The sequence below is a fragment of the Canis aureus genome, chromosome 13 (assembly GCF_053574225.1).
Source record: "Canis aureus isolate CA01 chromosome 13, VMU_Caureus_v.1.0, whole genome shotgun sequence".
Taxonomy (NCBI): Eukaryota; Metazoa; Chordata; class Mammalia; order Carnivora; family Canidae; genus Canis; species Canis aureus.
Genome location: NC_135623.1, coordinates 44,150,290 through 44,157,920, shown reverse-complemented (window position 1 = coordinate 44,157,920; position 7,631 = coordinate 44,150,290). Strand labels below are relative to the sequence as shown.

Genomic DNA, 7,631 nt, shown 5'->3' with positions numbered 1-7,631 from the left:
GCTTTTTTCTAGAGCCACCAGTAGCTGTATAATAGTGCTTCTGAATTGGCTTTCTGACATTGAATTGTAATCCAGATTTTGTAACTCTGTGGGAGAGAGGACTGTTTCTGATTCTTTCTTTTGAGGTGAGGTTTTCCTTCTAGTCATTTTGCTCAGTGCAGAGTGGCCAAAAACAAGTTGTATTGGGAAAAGGAGACAAAGAGAGGAGAGAAAGAAGGAAAGAAAAGAGAAAAAGAAAAAAAAAGGAAAAAAAAGAGAAGAAAAAGGGAAAGAAAAAGAAAGAAATGAAAAAAAGGGGGTGGGGGAAGCAAACAAATCAAAAAGAAAAAAAAAAAAAAAAAACCACGGGGGAGTATCTTCTGATTCTGTATACCTTAAGTCCCTTGACTTCCTCTGGAACTTGTCCGTCTAGCTGGTCTTCTGGGGGAGGGGCCTGTTGTGCTGATTTTCAGGTGTTAGCACTTGGGGGAGCTGCTCTGCCCCCTGCCTGGTGCAGGGCTCAGTGGGGGTTGTTTACCCCGTGAGGCCCCTGGAGGAACAACCCCAGTGGCGCAGCCAGCTCTGGAGCCCTGGAGTCAGCTCCCGCAGGAACTCCGGAGCTCTCCGTCTGCAGGGCCTGGAGGCTCCGGGGCGGGGCCGCTGATGTGCTCAGCTGGGGCAGGAGCGTCCTTGCTGTCCTGGGCCCTCCCGGCCTCTGCCTGTCCCGGGGGGAGGCCCGATCCTGGGCTGTGTCCCGGTGCCCAGTGCTCCGGGGCCTGCGCTGTTGGATTCGCGCTCCTGGTGGCGCAGCCCCCTCCGCGGAGCCTCTTCCTCTGCCCGAGCCCCTCCGAGCTGCTCCGGGGCCGCGCAGCCCCCTCCGCGGAGCCGCCGCCCGAGCCCCTCCGAGCTGCTCCCGCCCCGCAGCCCCCTCCGCGGAGCCACCCCCGAGCCCCCCGCCCCAGCTGCTCCGGGTCCGCAGTGCCTGCTGCAGCCCTTAGGGAGCTCGGCGCACTCTCCGGGGCGCAGGTCCCTGTTACTGTCCCAGGGAGCCCGAGGGCATCCCCGCCCTCCTGGGTCCTGCTCCAACTCCCTGGAGCCCCTTTCCGCCCGGGAAGGTCGGTGCAGCTCCTGCGTCTCCGGGACGGGGCTCTCCTGTCCTGGGGACACTCGCCCCGGCCTCAGCCTGGCTCCTCGCGGGGCCCCTCCCCCTTGGAGGCCTTTTGTGTCTTTATTTCTTTTTCCCCGTCTTCCTACCTTGATAGAAGCGCGAACTCTTCTCCCTGTAGCATTCCAGCTGGTCTCAGTTTAAATCTCAGGCCGAATTCGTAGATTTTCAGGTTGATTTGAAGGTTTTCTAGGTAATTTGGTGGGAACAGGTGACCTGGGGACCCTACTCTTCCGCCTTCTTGCCCCTCCCCTGAGTGGATCCCAATTTATCAGGAAAACTATAAATTGCGGAACACCAGGCTGCGACTAAAGTGATAAACCCTGTGATCTCTGTACCATACATTTTGGGCTGTTACTTAAGGTCTCCAAGGAGATGGGCGCCATAAAACCCATTTCTCAGGGTCTCTCAGGACTCGGTGAGCTGCGGAGCGCGCTGCGGCGGCGCGTGGGGACCCCACAGCCCGAGCACCACACGCGGGGCAGCAGCGCCTCCGCCGTTGGGGGGGGGGGGGACGCGCTACCCCCTCCACCGGCAGCCGGAGTTTTGTTTCCTTTGTACACATCACAAAGGATGCTTTTTTTCTTTTCGAATCCTCTCACTACTCTGCACCCGCTCCCTAGAAGTAGCTCTTGAGCTGGAAGGAGAGGGAATGGGGCCTCTATTCATCTGCAGACCGCCTCAGGGCCTCGGCCCCTGTCAAGGCAAAGATAAGGTGCACGGAGGACGTCGTGCAAAATTCTGGGAAAACCCGCGAGCTGGAGGCCCCGTAGACCTAGGAGTCAGTTTCACAAAGTAGCGTCCACGTGGCCGCAGGCAGGTTAATTAACTGCTTGGAGGCTTGGTTGCCTCACCGGCGTGTCTGCGTGTTTGTTTTTAAAGGAATGACAATGGCTCTCCGAGGACTAAATGAGGTAAAGGGGCTGTCCCAGGGCCTGCTGCTCGGCTGCCACTGGAGGAATGGTAGCCCTTTCCACCTAATTAGTTGGTGGCAATGAACAGAATATAAGACACCAATCTGCTACTTTTATAGAAGAGTTGAATATATTGGAAACAGGATCATGGTACATTATTTCTGCCTATTTGCTGAGGGGAGAAATCTTTAGGGCAATTTCGAGGGTGCTGCTAGAGACAATCCCCTGTGCTAGCTTGCTCTGGCTGCCCTGACCAGCTACCACAGGTAGGTGGTTTACACAACAGAAATGTACTTTCTCACAGTTCTGGAGGCTGCAAGTCCGACATCAAGGAGTTGGCAGGTTTGGTTTCTTCTGAGGTCGCTCTCCTCGGCTTGGGCATGGCCACCTTCTCCCTCCGGGTTCAGATGGTCTTCCCTCTGTGCATGTCTGTGTCCTAATTTCCTCTTCTTAAAAGGACACCAGTTATATTGGATTAGACCTACCCCACTGACCCCATTCTAACCTGATTATCTCTTTAAAGACACTGTCTCCAAACTGCATTCTGAGGTACTAGTGATTCAACATGTGAGTGTTGAGGGTGATGAAATTCAGCTTATGATCACCCCCTACCTTGCCACTCCTGTGTCAGCAGTGGAAGGGGGATGGGGAGGGCCTTGTTCCACTTCAGGGGGTGCATTATGTGGGTCCAGATGCCATTATGTGCTCATTACCATCTGTTAACGTGTGGAGTGAATTTGGAAACTCCTTCATTACGTTGTTTAGCACATAAAACAAATCTAGAGGATGTAGATGTTTCATAGTTATCTTAAAACATAGTTATCTTAAGATGCCCTCTGCTTAATTGGCTACCCAGTGAAGAACTTAAGAAAAAACGTCAAGCCTTCCCAGTAATGGATTAGTAATCTGATGACTGAAATCCTTTAGGTTGCTGAGAAGTTATTTCCCAGTTAATAGAGCTGGTGTTATCTGGAGCACCGTCAAGGTTGGTTTGGCCCATGATGGATAACGGCTGGATCACAGAGTTGGACAGCTGTGCGGTGAAGAGGCTGCACAGCACTATGAGGACTTGTTCCTCTGCTCTAGGGATTAAGGCTTGTAAACCCAGAGTGGCTTCTTATCTCGGTGTGGCCAGTGTAGCAAGCCAGGCAGGGAGGAGCCCAGCAGTCAGGCCCCAGGGCTGGCTCCTTAGAGGTGTATTAGTTTCCTATCGCTGCTGTAACAAATCATTACAAGCATAGTGGCTTCAAACAGCTCGTATGGGTTGTCTTCTGTTTCTGGAGGTCAGAAGCCCCGGGTCTGTCTCATGGGGCTGAAGTCAGGCGGTGAGCAGGCTGGTTCCTTCCGGAGGCTCCAGGGGAGAGCATCTGTTTCCTTGCCTTTCCTAGCTTCTGTAGGCTACCTGTGTTCCTTGCCTACGGTCTCCTTCCTCCATCTTCAAAGCCAGCGTAAGCGCATCTTCAAGTCTCTTTCTGATTCTGTCACCTTGCTTCCTTTGTTACATCTTCTCTGTCACTCTGAACTTCTTGCTTTCCTCTTTCATTTTTAGGCAGTCTTGTGATTCCGTTGGCCTCACCTGGATAGTCGAGGATAATCTTTACATTTTAAGATCCTTAACTTAATTGATCAGCAGAATCCTTTTTGCCAGGTAAGGTAACATATTCTTAGGTTTGGGGGATTGGACATCTTTCAAGATGACGTCATTCTGCCTCTTGCAGAGAAGAGGCCTGGCAGGTGGGCCCTAGAGCCAGGAGACAGCCAGGAGGTTGTCAGCAGCTTCGAATTCCAAGCAAAGAGTTCTTACCATGGCTTAGGGTGGGGGAGATGGGTGAGCATTTATATGTCGGGGTGGAGATTAGAGGGAGCCTGTGTGTGTGTGTGTGTGTGTGTGTGTGTGTGTGAGTTGTACAAATAAAGGGCTCAGGAGGCCCACAAACTGCCATTCATTCATTCATTCATTCATTCCTATGAAAGTGTTCCTCTCTTCAGATTCTGAAAGCTATCTTCACTTCTACTAGGTTAAGACCTGTGCTTCAGTGTCCAAATAGACAGGAAGAGCCACCAGACTCAGTACTGCCTGGAGCAGCTCTCTCAGGGCAAGCCACTCTCTCTGCTCATCACCACAAGTTCTTTCTTTTTTTCCCTTCCTATTCCTCCTCATTCTCCCCCTATTCTTCTTCCCCTCCTCATCCTCCTCCTTCTTTTTCTTCTTTGTCCTCTTCTTCCTTTTTTCCTGGCTACTTTGTATTGAGTACTTACCATGAGTAGCTCAAAGGTTACACACTTTTTTCTGTTACTTATCTTGTAATCCTTACTGCATTTGTGGGCACGAGGCCTCCTGCCGTAGCAAATAAACCACAGACTTGCAGTGGTTCAACACCAAAGAGGCTTAAGTCTTGTCCACACAGCCAGCCCTCCAATGCCAGAGCTCTGATCCCAGGACAGCGTTCCTTTATGCAAGGGCTGGCCGCCAAGGCCTTGTCCATGGTGCTGATCCACATTCTCTAGGATCTCAAGATCATCTGCACCCAGTAGGCAGTTGGGGAAAAGTAAGTAGAGAAGATTTACTTGCCCCTTAAAAAAATCCTGGCCATGAGAGGCATGTGTCATTTCTGCTCACATTCCATTGTCCAAAACATGAAATACTTGACCACAAGGGGAAGTGCAGCGCCTAGCCGGACAGTTTCCTCTCAGTAACAACTCATACTCTACAAAGTTTTGGGGGAGTGAGAGTTTTTGGTGGACAGCTGCCATCTCTTCCATCCTCTGGATAACCCTATTTGATAAGATTATCACTATTTATTGATGAACAAACCTAGACCTAGAAATCTCTAATAACATAACCCTCTTGAGTGGTTGGTTGAGTGGCAAAATGGGAATTCCTGTACATGCCTGTTGGAATTTATGATTGTCTTTGTGACCGGTGTCTCACCGCAGGACTTGTCCTGATGCAGTGCTTATCAGCCTCCTCTTCACTTACTGGTCTTTGAAGGGGTCCACCCCCCTCTCCCTCCAAGCCATAGAGTATTTTGTCTGCATGGTCTATTTCCAGAGGCAGCCTAGAATCAGCCCCTTGTTGTTCTCCTTTCCTGCCATCTACCTTCTTGCCAGGCCCCTCCGGCTGTCCCCAAATCCCATGATCAAGATAGTTTCTAATTCCCCATCTCCCTCAGTCACACATGGATTCGTCATAGTTCATGTTCTCAAACCTGTTCCAAAGAGGTTGCTCGATATGTAGCCCCAAACATTAACCATCTTTAATTCCTCCCTCTCAGCCATCTATCCATTTATCCACCCCTGGCCTTTACCCTGTGCCTACCCTGTGTTAGGAGCTGTGTGGTCTACTTGGTAGGGCTATGACTCAGGACTTGGCCTAAGGAGCTCATGTGACCTATTTCAGAAACAATAATTTGTTTCAGTATTTCTTCTCCTCTCTGTTTCTACTGTCAAATTTTCCAGCTCATGACCTTACTCCTTTTTACTTAGAGCACTCAGGAACTTCCTCACTGCCTCCTGCCTTATTTGTCTTTAGTTTAAATGCTTCCACACATTGTTGCCAGGTTAATTCTTACAAAGCAGATTCTTGAGTATAGTAGTTTATAGTTCCCTATTGACTAAAATAAGGTCTCAACTCTCTAGCATAATATACAAAACCTCCCATGATCTTACTGACCCCTGTTGATCTTTCTAATTTTATATCCCATTTCCCACTTTTTTGCATCCCATCCTGAACAGAATTTCTTATGATTCTCTTCATATTCTACTTCTTTAATCCTAACTTGCATACATATCCTATATATACTGTTTTGTTCTTACATTAAAGTCTGATTTTGTGTGGCCTCTCCTATGAATGGGTCTATTCATGCTCAATAAGTATGTGTTAATGAATGACTAGGTCCTAGCTTGGTTTCTTTAGCACATCTAAATCCCAAACATAATACATTGTACATTTGTCATGGCAAATGTACAATGTCATATCATGGCAATAAATTAATTGTAACACTGTAATATATTTGTTTATGTATGTATTTATCACTCCTACAAGATGGTACTCAGGGCCATATAAAATTTACCTTTATCTACTATATGTAAAACCATCCACCATGTGAGCACAATGCTCTGTACATAGTAGATTCTATTTTTTTTTTTCATAGTAGATTCTCTAAAAGTGTGTGTGTTGGGGGACCTGGGTGGCTCAGTTGGTTAAGGGTCCAATGCTTAATTTCAGCACAGATCATGATCTCAAGATTATAAGATTGAGCCCTATGTCAGGCTCTGTGCTCAGCATGAATACTGCTTAGGATTCTCTCTCTCTTGCTCTCTGCCTCTCTCTCTGCTCTCTCTCTCTCTCTCAATCTAAAGCCTACAGCACCCGGGATTCCCAGGTGGTCTCCCATCCAAGTACTAACCAGGCCCGACCCTGCTTAGCTTTAGGAGATCAGACAAGATCTGGTGCATTCAGGGTGGTATGGCTGTAGACTCTCTCAATCTAAAAAAAAAAGATGTGTGTGTGTGTGTGTGTGTGTGTGTGTGTGTGTGTGTTGGATGGTAAGACCCTGCTAGAATGTTTTCAGGATTATAGGTAGACTCTGTTTAAGGCATCTAGCACAACCCTCAGCACATACGTGGCTGTCATCTGGAAACATCATGCTAAGGTGTTAATGGCTGATAACTGTGCCAGGCCATTTCTATAGGGTTATTTAACGAGGAATCTAAAGAGATGAGTCTACGTTTAGGGCTCCTGGACCAAGTGGGAGGCATGCTTGGGGACAGGGCTCCTCTAATCATTCCATATGGGCAATGGAACCCTCAGCCTTCACACGTGAAGCAATCCATGCTTGCTGAAGTTAACTGTGTAGAGCGAGATGCCCTGCTATCCATCCTGGGAGAACTTGGGGTACTGGAATGGAAGCATCCGGGTCATCTATCATTCCGCACAGAGTTGAGCAGAATATTGGTTAAATGAGTTAATAAAGGCATCAGAGCTGGGGTGTGAATGAGAACTCTAGTGTAGGGTTCTTTGCAAGCATCACCTCACTGGCTTGCTGCTTCTCACAAAGGTGGAGAAGGACTCAGAGTGTCAAAGGAACAAGGAACTTCACAGCTCCTCCATTTGGTGAGCAGGTGGCTCTCTGTGCCCTTCTGATAACCATGAGTGTTCCCATCCTCTTCATTTGGTGCTAGTCCTGGGGAGCACAGACACAGGCTGGAGGTGGTGTCTTTATTAGAGACATTAGCCACCAGGGGAGCCTGCTCAGAGTTTCACATGGTTTTCTGCTGAGCAGGGGTCTAGCAAAGTCACCAGACTCCACATGATTTAATTAGACACAAGATTTCAAGCTTTGTTTGTGTTCCCAGGATTTGGCATGATGGTACAGCTGGGACCCTGGTATCTCGGCTTCCTCTGTTTAGGTAATTGGTACAGCAGGGAGGGCTTTATTGGACCAATGGTAAGTTTTCTCCACTGAAGATTTCCAATACCCAAAATACATTTCACTGACTTTAAATGAGTCACTGGATACACTCCAGCCAAAGAAGGCATACATCTTAGAAACTCTGTGGCTTAAATTCTT

General features: G+C 48.6%; 1 non-coding gene across 1 annotated transcript; it reads right to left on the bottom strand.

Moving 5' to 3' along the window:
- Positions 1-6,418: 6,418 nt before the first annotated feature.
- On the bottom strand, positions 6,419-6,538 carry LOC144282721 (5S ribosomal RNA). Its single transcript, XR_013351185.1, has one exon. It is a non-coding gene; the product is annotated as a 5S ribosomal RNA (ribosomal RNA).
- Positions 6,539-7,631: the final 1,093 nt, after the last annotated feature.